Genomic DNA, 15,287 nt, shown 5'->3' with positions numbered 1-15,287 from the left:
TCCTGGTGCTGCTGGCTACCACCCCCAAGCGCAGGAAACAAAAATACCTTAACATAAATATCCCAAAAAGTGGAACGCAAAATAGCCCTTTTTGTTAGCGCAGTATTCATCACACCAGACGCGTATTGTGGAAGTCCTGGGTTCGGCACCCACCCGGCAGGCATTTTTCTCTCCCCTTTCTTTCTGTCTTTCCAAATTCTTTATCTGTTTCTAAGACTTACCACATTATTCCGTTTGCTTTCCGAGGTTTTCTTGGCTGCCAACCCTTATTTCTGTCTTAATTTAACGAGCCCGTAATTTCCACTATATATATATATATATATATATATATATATATATATATATATATATATATATATATATATATATATATATATATATATATATATATATATATATATATATGTATATATATATATATACATATATATATATATGTATAGATATATTTATATATATATATATATATATATATATAGATTTATATACATATCTATATATATATATATATATATATATATATATATTCAAATGGCAGCAGTTCTCGCCTAAAAGTCGGTGATGGAAAGCAACACTTGAAATATACATGCTCTATAAACATATTGCTCAGACAGGGAGGCACAGTTGTCATATAAAGTACAGCTGTTTCGTCCGGCTTTAATTTGCGGCCAGCGAAGATATCTCCTGCATTTAGCTCTTTATTCTACACAGAAACCATTTACGGACCTAGGCTTGACGCTATGTGGGCGCATTTACTCGTAAAGATTGTGATATTAAACTTTTGAAATGCCGTACCAACCTCGAAAAGAAAGTTCAGATATCGGGTGATTCTTGTCGTTTTCTTTATAAACCACATAATGTCGACACATAGCGCAGAAGTTCACCAGCACGTGCTTAAGAGAGGCGTGAGGGCACAGCAAACAGTCGAGATTTAGATGGGCTTTTTTTAGTGAAGGCTTGGGAGTTTGCCGTTGTCCCCACCCTGTCAGGTGCAGTACTCTATAACTATCCACGAATAGGGCTTTGTTGGCGTTGCTCTTGCAGATAACTGCCGAAAAGTACCTGCAAACAAAGTTTTGCTACTCACCAGCAAGCCATGCTAACAGTGATAATTCTCGGCGTTTCAATAGTGTATGGTAAGTACGTCTACCTTTTTTCGTGTTGCCGTTATTTAACTGTTTGTGTACCAAACTTACTTATGAGTTTATCTACACAAGCGTGTTTGTTCTATTATAGTGACCGTTAGTGTTTACAGAGGGGGGGGAGGCGCAGAATCGGACGTATGCTGCTCGACTACAAGTAGCTGCGTTATGTTACTCAAAAAAGTATTAGGGTAACAATAGGTTAGTAAAGCCTGTACTCACACAGAAACAAACACACACATGCTTATATTTTTAGTTCTATGTATGTGTAGTACGTATTATATTACAAAGTAAAAATGATTTTTATAGGGTATACAAAATTTACGCTTACGGATATGTGACCTGCTTTTAGATGGGATGATACCAGGAAAGAATAAATGTGAGCGACTAAAAGAAGGATAGAGACTAATATTAGGTGGGCTTCCCGGACAGTTCTATGCGGCACCTAATTTTGGGGTTGACAGAGGTAAACAGAGGTTTCGTCGGTAGGGGCCGTCTTTCAGAGGTCAAGAAATAGAAAACCAAGACCACACGTGCTTGCTCTTGAAATACACGCGCAGAAGGGAGAGCGGTTTTCGCGGGACCCAACCCCACTTTTTGTCTCCTCTTTTTTTCTTTTATTGCACGTTCCGGGCGCACTAGTCATCAGGGGCTAACGTATCGAAGCAGCACGCAAGAAATGTTTCTTCGCATAAATATGCGGTAGGGAGCAACATGACCTCAGAGACACAGCCGGACAACGAGTGATATAAACAAACCGCTCGCAGTCGCATCGACGCCAAAAGGTAAATTATCAGAAAGACAAAGTGAGAGTAATGAGCGCTTAGGAGATCAACAAGAATCACCTTGCATAGAGAAACACCAAAAGATTTCCTCACCGAAATGAGAAACAAGGGGCGATGACGGGGTAGAAGGAAACAGGAATCTAGGAAAAAGGATAAAAAGAAACCTCGTCACCGGTTAGTTCAAATAGGAATAATTTAAGGAATGTAGCAATTCATCAGGTATCGTCGGTGTAACTGAATTAGGTTTGGCAAGTTATGTTTTCTTTCAATCAGTGCGAATCTGCTCGTAATGCCTACGTGTCAGACGGAAGGATTTTTATGACAGGCGTAAATTTCCAACGCTCGGAGCAGGTACCACGACCAGAAGCACTTTCTCTTTGCTGCCGTATCTTCGTTGCTTGATCACGTTGTTCCAAGGCAAAAATAAGCTAAACCTCAAAAAAGCAAGCTATAATTTGTTGATTTGTGGAGACGAAAGGGCAATTTGAAGCCTTAGCAATACGTAATTGCTTGTTTGTAATAAATAGAAATTCCACCCCCTTAATTTTGTAGGCGTGCTATTTTTACTCTATGAAGTATTTCCTATCGTTTTCGGAGGTGATTGCCGGAAACATACCTTAACACGTCCGCTGATGTTCAAGGTGCTATTGCATTTTCAGCTTCATCAAAATTGCGGTATGGTTTAACAAAAATCAGAATGCTTCTATAGATTTAATTATGAGTAATCTATGGAGAAAAAGGGAGTCGCTCATTTGATAAGTTGGAAAATACAAGTAAATTTTAAAACTGTTCGGCAGTGCGAGGTTATACCTTTGTTGTTTGGCATAAAATTTTTAACACTCTTGAAAATGTACTTTTTACAGTTTTTTGGGGGGATCTAGACAAAACTATATAATGTTATTTCTGCGTTATAAGCACAACACACCATGCAGAACATTGCGGACATTTACTACAACCGTACACGCAGCACACATCACTGCAGTAAAAGCACACTTCTCTTTCGAAAAAAGATTTTTTTCTTGTAAAAGCATTCTACTTTATACTCTTATACAGACTACTTCTTTTTACAGACTACTTTATGTAAGCCATAATTGGTTCTCTGCACGTTTTGCCGTGCTTGCCTTCTGATATGACTTTTTGTATTCTCTCCGAGAAGCGCTGATTTAAGTTAAATGCTAGCGTCACTCCCGCATAGTGCGAACTAAAAAATCCCTGCAATAAAAAGCAGCAGCGTTTGCTTCGTTTTCAATCATCATCATCATCATCATCATCATCATCACAAGCCTATCTACGCCCACTGCAGGGCAAAGGCCTCTCCCAATATTCTCCAATTACCTCGGTCCTGTGCCAACTGTGACCAATTTATCCCCGCAAACTTCTTGATCTCATCTGCCCATCTAACTTTCTGCCGCCCCCTGCAGCGCTTGCCTTCTCTAGGGATCCACTCTGTTACCCTTAATGACCAGCGGTTATCTTGCCTTCGCATTACATGCCCTGCCCACGTCCATTTTTTTTTCTTAATTTCTACTAATATGTCTTTAACACCAGTTTGCTCCCTTACCCACTCCGCTCTCTTGTCCCTTAATGTTACCCCTATCATTTTCCGCTCCATTGCCCGCTGAGACGTTCTCCATTTTAGTGGAACCCTCTTAGTGAGCCTCCAAGTTTCTGCCCCGTAGGTGAGTACCGGTAAGATGCAGCTGTCATACACTTTCTTCTTCAGCGACAATGGTAGGCTGCTATTCATTATCTGAGAATGTCTGCCATATGCACCCCACCTCATTCTGATCCTTTTAATTATCTCTGCCTCATGGTTGGGATCTGGGGTCACAACTTGGCCTAAGTAGATATGTTCGCTTACCACTTCCACTGCCTCGCCACCTATCTAAACTGCTGTGCTGTCCCGAGGTTATTGATCATTACTTTAGTTTTCTGCATATTAATTTTCAGGCCCATGGTTCTACTCTGTTCGCCCAGTGCGGAAAGCATGCTTTGCAATTCGTCCCCCGAGTTACATAGCAAGGCAACGTCATCAGAAAATCTGAGGTTACTGAGGTATTCTCCATTAACCCTTACTCCCACCTGTTCCCAATCCAATGTTCTGAATACTTTTTGTAAGCATGCTGTGAATAACATTGGAGAGATTGTGTCTCCTTGTCTGACACCCTTCCTTATAGGTATTTTACTGCTCTCCCTATCGAGGGTGATGGTAGCTGTAGACCCATTGTAGATATCCTCTAGTATTCTTACATAATGCACATCTACCCTCTGCTTCCGTAATGCCTGAATGACTGCTAGGTTTTCGACCGAGTCAAATGCTTTCTCATAATCTATGAAGGTTATATATAGGGGTTCAGTATACTCAGCGCACTTCTCTTTCACATGATTGATCGTGTGAATATGGTCCATTGTTGAATAACCTTTACGTAACCCAGCTTGTTCTTTAGGTTGACTGAAATCTAAGGTTGCAGAGATTCGGTTACCGATTATCTTGGTAAATACCTTGTAGACGACTGACAGTAAGCTCCTCGGCCTGTAATTTTTCAAGTCCTTCATGTCGCCTTTCTTATGGATTAGGAGGATGTTCGCGTTATTCCAAGATTCCGGTACCATTGCTGTCATTAGGCATTGCGTATACAGGTTTGCCAGTTTTTCAAGTACAATTTCTCCGCCATCCTTCAAGAGGTCTGCTGTTATCTGATCCTCACCAGGGGCTTTGCCCCCTTTCATTTCTTTCAAAGCCTTCCTTACTTCTTCAGTTGTTACTGGTGGGATGTCTATCTCCTCTGAACTACTGTCTCGTTCGGCATTATCCTGTCTGTCCCGGCTACTGTACAGATCCCTATAGAACTCCTCGGCCACTCTGACTATTTTATCCCCATTTGTAAAGGCATTGCCTTGCTTATCCTTAAGTGCATACATTTGATTTTTCCCCAGGCCAAGACGTATCTTCACAGCCTTCAGGCTACCTCCGTTCTTTACAGCGTATTCTATCCTCTCCATATTATAATTCCGTATGTCAGCTGTCTTACGTTTATTGATTAACTTCGAGAGCTCGGCTAGTTCTATTCTGTCAGCTGCGGTAGAGATTCTCATGGTTTGCCGTTTCCTGATTAGATCTTTCGTCTCCTGTGAAAGTTTGCCAGTATCCTGTCTAGCCATAGTGCCCCCGACTTCTACTGCACACTCCGTGATAATGCGTGTAAGGTTGTCGCTGGCTTCCTGTGTCGTAAGCTCGGCTTCCTTGTTAAGGACGGAATATCGGTTCTGCAGCGCGATCCTGAATTCTTCTACTTTACGTCTTACTGTTAGCTCATTTATCGGCTTCTTTCGTACTAGCTTGTTGCGGTCCCTCCTCAAATCTAGCGTAATTCGAGATCTTACCATACGGTGGTCACTACACCTTACCCTTCCCAGCACTTACACATCCTGCACGGCGCCAGGGTTATCGCATAATATGATGTCTATTTCATTTTCATGGTCCCCATTCGGGCTCCTCCACATCCACTTCCGTCTCTCCCGTTTACAGAAGAAGGTATTCATTATGCGTAGGTTATTCCGCTCTGCAAACTGAACTAGTAGGTCCCCCCTGCTATTTCTACAGCCCAGACCATAGTTCCCGACTTTAGCATTGAAGTCCCCCATAACTACGGTATACTGTGTTTTTACTTTGGCCATTGCCGATTCCACGTCTTCATAGAAGCGTTCTACTACTTGGTCGTCGTGGCTGGATGTGGGCGCGTAGCCCTGCACCACCTTGAGCTTGTACCTCTTATTGAGCCTAATCACAAGACCTGCCGCCCTTTCGTTAATGCTATAGTATTCGTCTATGTTGCCAGCTATGCTTTTATTGACTAGAAATCCCACTCCCAGTTCTCTTCTGTCCTCTAGACCACGGTAACATAGGACGTGTCCATTTTTCAGCACCGTAAAGGCTTCGCCTGCCTTCCTAACCTCGCTAAGCCCTATTACATCCCATTTAATGCCCTCTGATTGCTCATGTCAGAGTACAAGAGAACTAGCAGAATAGAGCTAGCCGAGAACAGAATAGAACAGAATAGAACTAGCCGAGCTCTCGAAGTTAATCAATGAGCGCAAGACAGCTGACATACGGAAGTATAATATGGAGAGGATCGAATACGCTGTAAAGAACGGAGGTAGCCTGAAAGCAGTGAAGAGACGTCTTGGCATGGGAAAAAATCAGATGTACGCAGTTAAGGAAAAGCAAGGTAATGTCATCACAAATAGGGATAAAATAGTCACAGTGGCCGAGGAGTTCTATAGGGATCTGTACAGTAGCCGGGACATACAGGGTAATGCCGAACGAGACAGTAGTTCAGAGGAGATAGACATCCCACCAGTAACGACCGAAGAAGTAAGGAAGGCTTTGAAAGAAATGAAAGGGGGCAAAGCACCTGGTGAGGATCAGATAACAGCAGACCTCTTGAAGGATGGCGGAGAAATTGTACTTGAAAAACTGGCAAACCTGTATACGCATTGCCTAATGACCGCAATGGTACCGGAATCTTGAAAGAACGCGAACATCATCCTAATCCATAAGAAAGGCGACATGAAGGACTTGAAAAATTACAGGCCGATCAGCTTACTGTCAGTCGTCTACAAGGTATTTACCAAGGTAATCGCTAAACGAATCTCTGCAACCTTAGATTTCAGTCAACCTAAAGAACAAGCAGGGTTCCGTAAAGGGTATTCAACAATGGACCATATTCACACGATCAATCAGGTGATAGAGAAGTGCGCTGAGTATACTGAACCCCTATATATAGCCTTCATAGATTATGAGAAAGCATTTGACTCGGTCGAAACCCTAGCAGTCATTCAGGCATAACGGAACCAGGGGGTAGATGAGCATTATGTAAGAATACTAGAGGATATCTACAATGGGTCTACAGCTACCATCATCCTCCATAGGGAGACCAGTAAAATACCTATAAGGAAGGGTGTCAGACAAGGAGACACAATCTCTCCAATGTTATTCACAGCATGCTTACAAGAAGTATTCAGAACGTTGGGTTGGGAACAGTTAGGAGTAAGGGTTAATGGAGAATACCTCAGTAACCTCAGATTTGCTGATGACGTTGCCTTGCTATGTAACTCGGGAGACGAATTGCAAAGCATGCTTTCCGCACTGGGCGAACAGAGTAGAACCGTGGGCCTGAAAATTAACATGCAGAAAACTAAAGTAATGATCAATAACCTCGGGACAGCACAGCAGTTTGAGATAGGTGGCGAGGCAGTGGAAGTGGTAAGCGAATATATCTACTTAAGCCAAGTTGTGACCCCAAATCCCAACCATGAGGCAGAGATAATTAGAAGGATCAGAATGGCGTGGGGTGAATATGGCAGACATTATCAGATAATGAATAGCAGCCTACCATTGTCGCTGAAGAAGAAAGTGTATGACAGCTGCATCTTATCGGTACTCACTTACGGGGCAGAAACTTGGAGGCTCACCAAGAGGGTTCAACTTAAATTTAGAACGACTCAGCGGGCAATGGAGCGGAAAATGATAGGGGTAACATTAAGGGACAAGAAGAGAGCGGAGTGGGTCAGGGAGCAAACTGGTGTTAAAGACATATTAGTAGAAATTAAGAAGAAGAAATCGACGTGGGCAGGGCATGTAATGCGAAGGCAAGATAACCGCTGGTCATTAAGGGTAACAGAGTGGATCCCTAGAGAAGGCAAGCGTTGCAGGGTGCGGCAGAGAGTTAGATGGGCAGATGAGATCAAGAAGTTTGCGGGGATAAATTGGTCACAGTTGGCACAGGACCGAGGTAATTGGAGAATAATGGGAGAGGCCTTTGCCCTGCAGTGGGCGTAGATAGGCTGGTGGTGATGATGATGATGATGATGGTGATGATGATGATGCATTGCTCGAACAACACCTCGAGAGTTGCTTCGCTAGATAAGGTTCGCGCGTTAAACGTTGCCAGGTTCAGATTCCATTGGCGGCCTGTGCGGATCCAGGGATTCTTAGCACCCTCTGCTGCGTCACAGGTCTGACCGCCGCCGTGGTCAGTTGCTTCGCAGCCGCTGGGGACTGAGGCCCGAGGGTTAATTGGTGTATTCATAGGAGGTTGTGGCCGTTACTACACCAGGGTCGCCAATCCCGCTCTGGTGAAGGAGTGCATTACCGGCATTGGTCGGGGTCAGGCCGCACCCCAAGCCCCTTTGTGCAATTCCATCAATACGCGGATTTTTTTTTTAATCCGGTGGGAATTGTCCGGCACCGGCATTCAAACCACGGTCCTTCTACACGCGAGGCGGGTGCTCTACCTCTACGCCATCGTTTTCAATAGGGGCGTCCCATTGGCAAGCGCAACCCACAACAGAGCAAATATAGCAGAATGGAGATAACAGATAACACTACACTTTTTATGCTTTACATTTTCACAAAACAGACAGCAATTTATACAGTACAAAACCCCAACACCAACTGCAAACAGTGTGCTGGTCCCAACTGTAGGCATATTGGTGTGGCGGAGTTCTCCTAAGGGCGTAATGTGTCACATAACAATCACAACTGCCGTGATCTGATTAGCGTTTCCGTAAAAGGAGAATAGAATGCTCTGGCAAAAACATAGCTATTGGGATGTTCCTGAATCGTTATGTATGACAGGTACATCATCGGAGGGGTCACGTCCGCGTCTGCCCTGCCAGCTCCGGACCAACGCCCGTCTGTTTCTCTCTAGCTCCATGCAACCGTAATCTCTCCTCACACTAGTTGTTGTATTAACTCCCATACGGGCAATTTTGTGTCTGGTAATTTCACCCGATTTCTGGACTTCAAAAATGGTATCTGTCGTACCAGATACCCTTGCTTTTTTGAAGCTTCACGGTCTTTGTATAAGCAGTTGATGAAGCTACTCGCCTTTAAAGGTATTTTTTCTAAGGCAATGATATATTAAAGCGTAGGCTCCTTATTAGAACCTGTTCGTCGGTTGCCCCAAAGAACGTGGCATTCCCTATAGGCTTCTTGAATAAATTGCACAGTCGGACACTATTTATTACAAATCGAAGCTCGGAATCATTTACACAATACGTGCGTAACCGATATATTATGGTATATAACAAGAACTGCCAGCGTTTTTTCCTCTTTTAAGGTACACGTTGGGTTGAGTTTTACAACAGGCAGTAAGAAACTGTAATAGAAATGGCGTAGAGGGGGAAACAAAAGCGCATACAAAAACATTAACTAGCTTATGCCACCCCCGTCAGAAGAAGAAACTGCATGGCGTGCGACCAGTCCTAAAACAGAAATTTTGAACTGTGAATTAGAAGCCTCCATTGAATTTATTGTCACAGCAGTTAGACAGGTGAGAAAGAGGCCTGGGAGTGGTTGCGGCGACCTGAGGAATTGCGTGAGAGGGGCGGAAGAAGCATGCCGCTTTTCATAAAATTTTCATTGAAGAAATAAAATATGCAGCAGCTTTTTTTTTGACATCCCTGTTGCAGTCTACACTGTAAAATTGACCGCTCCGTTTTATTGAGGTTAAATTGAGAAAGATGTGACATTATAAATGCCTCATCTATTTGCGAAGAAAGAAACTGTGCAAGCGATAACTGAGAAATATTATTTGACACTCGGAGCTCAGGATCCAGTGCGCCGTAAAGATACTCGTGATTTGTTCAGTAGCTTCTCACACAGGTCGAGCCCCTGGTAATGCAAACATAAATCTACAACAGCAAGGTACTGCTATAGTCAAAGAGGCAGCTCCTCATGTCAGCTAACGCCAGCTGGTAGAGCACTTTGCGATCATGGGGCTACCTTTTTGAAGCGTTTACAATTTCTCCTAGAACAGCGAAGGCACAAGACCACAACTCACATTCCAGGCCTTTAGGTAAGATTTCAGTGACTTTCTGTCACACGTGGAGTGAAGAAAACATTTCACTAATTAAAACTTCTGGCCCTATAAAACAAAAACAGCGGTGAAGTACACTGTTACAAATTACTAGTTTTTTTAGTTTGCCGAATCCAACCAAATCGGACTCAGCAGACTGCTCACTTTATCACAGCGTGTGTACAGTGCGGTCCGAAAACGCCGCTGCCGAGCAGAGGCGAGAATCACAGACAGCCAGCACATGTGCACTGACCGCACCAGGTGGGAGAAGTTGTTTTTTCGTCTGCTACGGCGCTCCGCTGCGCCACTCAGCTTGCGATAGCTGGGGAATTTCGCATTCGGAGGATGTTAGCGTCACGGCATAACGCTAGAGCTTGCGACAGACCGGCTTCTGCCGATTCATGTGGTCAGTGCGCACGTGCCGGCCACCTCCAATTTTCACCGCTTCTCGGCGGTGGCGCTACGCGGAACGCATTGGCCACGCACTCACCGCTTCCTTTTAACAGTCAACCGACTCTACCACGCAGAATCACAAGTTAATCAACTTCGCACCATGTTCTAGGACAGAGGGATTGGGCAATTTCAGTTTCTCGACTGCACTACTTCAGGCAGAAAACTACTCCCTAAAGCCGCTTTCCGGATTCAAGGCAGACCTCACCATGAGGAGTCAAATCCGCCCTGTGACGCATTTTCGTAACGTGAAGCACAGAGCGTCGGTCACAACCACTTAAGACGAAGAAAACGGAAAGCCTAAACATCACTTCACTGAGCTACCCAGATGGGACACTGACACTCTGGCAAGTTGCATTGTGCGTTTATATAAAACATAAGACCACTATTCTCTCTGGTGCTACAACCTCGAAGACTAAATCACCAGCTTACGAAGAAATATGCAGACGACTGTCATACCCGATACACGGATATTCCTCAGATTCCCAAGATACCCGGCACCACCCTGGTCACGCTCGATTCCAAAGGAGAAGTAAATGAAGCTGTAGACTGGGCTAGTTGGTAATTCAAAGTGAACAAATGTGGCGCAGCAGAAACACAAGGGACGGAAAGAATACACACGGACGAGCGCTCACTTCCAACTGATGTATTATTCACAAGACGGCTAATATATATGCTTAGCCTTAGCAGGAACAAAAAAGACGTAGGAAACAAAAACGAAACAAAAACGAAACTTAAAAAGAAAGATCGAGTACACCCAACACGCGCCAAACATCTTCACAATCACAGTGGCCTGTGGCGTATCGCATCACATTGCCGAAAATGTAGCTCACGGTCAGATAACGCAACCGACGGTTTGCTAACACAGTCGTTTTTTTCCCGCGCCATCTGAGCTGCCTCACTGATTAATCGCGCTTGCTTGTCCTTCATTATCTCAACTACTGTGGTGCTAGAGAGTGCGCAGTGCCATCCCTGCACGTGCTGACATGCTGTGCCAAAAAACCTTCCTTGCCATTGCGCACTTTAAAGGAGAAATTGCCACTGCAGCAACCTTACTTTGATTTATCCACAAGATCGGCAGAAGCTCTAGCTATAGCCCATGCAACCACCACTCACCACAATCAACCCTATCTTACCATCATCTCGGACTGTCAGGAAGCCTGTCGAATGTACCAAGCTGGGCTGGCACCACCCCAGGCCATCCCAATCCTACGGAGATTGCCTGCAGACATAGAAGTATCCATTGTCTGGACTCCTGGTCACTCGGGTCTTGCTTGGAATGAAGCGGCGCACGCTACCGCCCGAGAACTCCATTCCCGTGCATTCCCATCCTTAGCGCAGGCTACCCTAAGAGGCACGGACAGTGGAGCTACCCACCTGGCACCCCTCGACGACAGCTACAGCTCACTCGTGTCACATTACACCCACACGAGAAGAAAATATCCTCCCCCCACCACACGTTATCTGACTACGAGGCATATATCTACCGCCGACTACAAACTGACCCTTTTACAACCACAGCATCCTCGCACACATATCTCCATCCACATACCCCTACAACTGCCCGCACTGCGACACTCCTCTCACAACCTATCACCTCGTCTACTCCTGCCCACGCAACCCTGACCCCGTCCGCTCCTCTTCCCCTGAGGAGTGGGAGTCTGCGCTGACCAGCTCGGCACCGGAGTGCAAACAAGCGCTTGTGCAACGGGCCCTGGAATCAGTAAATGCTCGCGGCCTCCTGGACGTAGGAAGCTGACCACAACCCCTCACTCCCGTCCTTTTGCACAATAAATGTTTATTCCTCCTTCTCCTCGTTCATTGCAACTGCCAGAAACATAGCTCGGGTGCCCTATGCAGTGCACGATACCTCTGGGTGAATACACGGCGCTCCAAGTCCCCGAAGAACACTGCATAAGGACACTGGTCCTGGAGCGAACAGCGCAATAGGGAATTTCGGTCTATTCACGTAGAGCTCAATTTCGCCGAAAGCACCTTCTTCACAGTGCTGGCTGTCAGTAGAGGAGCCGGACTGGGGAGCATTTTAATCGCATTATTTTCGCACGATATTTTTTCCGCTCAATACTACTTTTCCTTTCTCCAACTCTTGAACAGGACCTCGCACAAATAAAGAGGGTTTCTCTTTTTCTAATAGGCGCGTATTCATTCTTCATTTCTATACAGCATAACTTGTTGGCGGGTTTCGTCTTCGTCAGTAGCCAATTTTCTTTTGTCCCATTCAGCGGAAAAATTAATTTCCCTGATACATTCTTGTATATATGGCTTGACATGTTGCTGCATATCATCCCTATATCGACATCAGCATCCACGATGGGTGCGACATTAATTCTTTCGCAAGAGGTTCTTTGCCTTCTTGGCCCATATAAGAGAGAAAAGAAATATTGCATGAGCTTCTATTGTATTCCCTCTATACTGCAAAAAAATGCGCCCACCTCCCCGCGAGGGGAACCCTGTGTAGATGCGACGCATCGTGGGGTTCACTTGGTGTTTCTGTTGGAGGAATCCGGACAGTTTATCGAACGCCGTTTTATCGAACGCATTTTTATCGACGGCCGTTTTATAGAAGCCGTTTTATCGAAAGTGTTTTTCTCGGCCTGTTCGAGTAACTAAATTTGCAGTACTCTTTTAATTTCCTCCTCGCTATGTAATTTGCAAATCTTGTCTTAACAGCGAGCCTATTTGAAAAAGTATATAGTCTCTGTACTAGTTGACTTTTATTTCCGGCGTGATTTTTGTTTTTGTGATGCGCGAAATATGTCTCCACAATTTTCTGTTCTATTCAACGAAGCTCATTGTGGCTCTATTCCCCCTCTGATCGCAACCATATCACGGCATGGTGGCGTATTGCTTAAAATGCCTCGATATGCTTCGTAAATTTCTGTATACACCGCCTTTTTTGTCGACACATAATCTAAATATTTCTCCGCATATGTTGTACACAAGTAAGGCACTGCTTGGCGCTTGTGGATCCAATGTCAAAAACTTAACTGGAACGCTAGCAAAAGTCTCTCCCGAATTTTGCATTCATAATTTTTAATGGGCACTGAGTTAGGTTGCTAAGACGTTACCAAGCCTTCCACAACTGTTATCGATGCCTTGTGTGAACTAACGAGATAAAAGTTATTTACAAAATCAGTCACCTTACTGCAGGTTGGTTCGTTTTCATCTCGCCCTCGTTGCACCCCAGCATGTCTGCTGGGGTGCACACTCTTGTCTTTTCCCTGCACGGGGCACCTAGAGTATTCATGGTGACGGTGAGCAGCGACACCGCGGACCCGGAGCTCCCAACATAAGCCGTGTCCAACCGTGGCGAGGTGTTTAAAGGTAAAGGGTAGAAGCCGTAAATGGTGGCCGTTGGAGCCTTGGTCAAGCTCCGGCCGATGGGCTCCCTGCCTGTCTACCAGGCAGGGAGCTCCGGGACCTCTTTGACTACCAGGGTAAGGTCAAAGCAGAAAGTACCCCCGTCTCCCTGCTTTTATACTATGCTTTATGGTATTGTCTAAACCCCCCCACCCCCAAAAAGTGATCGGCCCCCTAAAAGGGGCCGAACCGAAGTATCGTTTCCCCCATTGCCATCTTTAACATTTCCTGAACCAGATCATTACTCTCGATTTCTTGTCATGGAGTTCCTCAATTCAACCCACCCTCTTGCATCTCAGTCAGTCTTCTTGATCGCCAAGTATCATGAAGCCATAATACGAAAATCGTATAAGTGCAAAAAACAAAAGTCTGGTGAACTCCTCATCAAAATAAATGACAAGCAGCAGTCCACAAAGCTTCTAGCTCAGACAAAACTGGCTGATCTGGGCATCAGGGTCACACCCCATCGGAGCCTCAACAGCTCCCACGGTGTGATATCCGAGACAGATCTTTTGAACGAAACGGATGCGGATCTCCTTGCCGGCTTCAAGGATCAGGGCGTCACTGCCGTGAGACGGATCACTATCCGCAGAAACGACAAGGAGATTCCCACCAAGCACATTAAGTGACTTTTGACCGCGCAGTTCTTCTACAACACATAAATGCAGGCTTTATTCGTTGCTCCGTCCGTCCGTACATCCCGAACCCGCGGCGCTGTGTTAAGTGCCAGCGGTTCGGGCACGGTACAAACCCTTGCCCTGGCAGAACGACGTCTGCGAAATGCGCAGCGCATGATCATCCGAGCTACAATTGTCCATCCGATACACTGTCTTGTGTGAACTGCAGGGGCCGCATGCGGCATACTCCCGCAAGTGTGAAAAATTTCAAATGGAAAAAAAGATAATTAACATCAAGGTCACGGTAAACATCACCTTCCCAGAGGCGCGAAAGAGGTTCGCCTCTTTCCCCCTGGGGAGGTACGCAGACGCGGCTCGCCGGGCGGCGGAGCGGCGTCTGGTTTCCAGAGGGACCCAGTTCAGCGAGTCTGACCTGGTCCGCCCCCGCCCCCGCTGGGTTGCCTCACGCAGCCCAACCCGGCACCACGCCGCTTGCTGAGGCAGCAGCGGTTGTGGTGCAAACCACTTCTGTCGGGACCGGTGCCGCTCCCGCCTCTGTCTGCCCGTCCTCCAGTGCGTTGGAGGGTACCGAGGTGATGGACACCACGGGCCCCACACCGGCTCCCACCGCCACCGCACCGCCCGTGGCACCTCTGGTGCCCCTTACGCCCTCGGCGGTGGCGGCTCAAACGAAGGGCTCCCGAGGGGGGGGGGGCCATGTCCAGGGGGCCCGGTCCGCCGGGCACCCCTCGGACATCCGACGACGAGATGGATGTCAGGCCGTTCCTGCCTGCAACGCAGCGCAAGGAGCGACCACCGACTTCCAAGCCTACAGACAGGCCTAAAAAGCCCAATCCCAGAGTAACCGCCCCGAAAGACGACACATGAACACACACACACACACACACACACACTCCATTCATTCCTAAACGTAAATAATGGGAACAAAAAACATCATTCAATGGAACTGCCGAGGCCTCCTTAAAAATCTTGATGATCTGTATGATATCCTGCATGCCAATCAGCCAAGTCTCATGTGTCTCCAAGAGA

General features: G+C 45.9%; 1 long non-coding RNA gene across 1 annotated transcript in view; it reads left to right on the top strand.

Annotated features, from left to right (window-relative positions):
* The first annotated feature begins 886 nt into the window (after positions 1 to 886).
* The window catches only part of LOC144172518 (uncharacterized), a 75,588-nt gene continuing 61,187 nt past the window's right edge, over positions 887 to 15,287 (top strand). Inside the window, exon 1 of the long non-coding RNA XR_013323028.1 lies at positions 887 to 1,136. This is a non-coding gene — a long non-coding RNA (uncharacterized LOC144172518). The remainder of the gene's footprint in view (positions 1,137 to 15,287) is intronic.

Source organism: Haemaphysalis longicornis, unplaced genomic scaffold, assembly GCF_048455015.1.
Source record: "Haemaphysalis longicornis isolate Haplotype H1 unplaced genomic scaffold, Haemaphysalis longicornis Haplotype H1 scaffold_23, whole genome shotgun sequence".
NCBI lineage: Eukaryota > Metazoa > Arthropoda > Arachnida > Ixodida > Ixodidae > Haemaphysalis > Haemaphysalis longicornis.
This window is presented reverse-complemented; position numbering and strand designations above follow the sequence as displayed.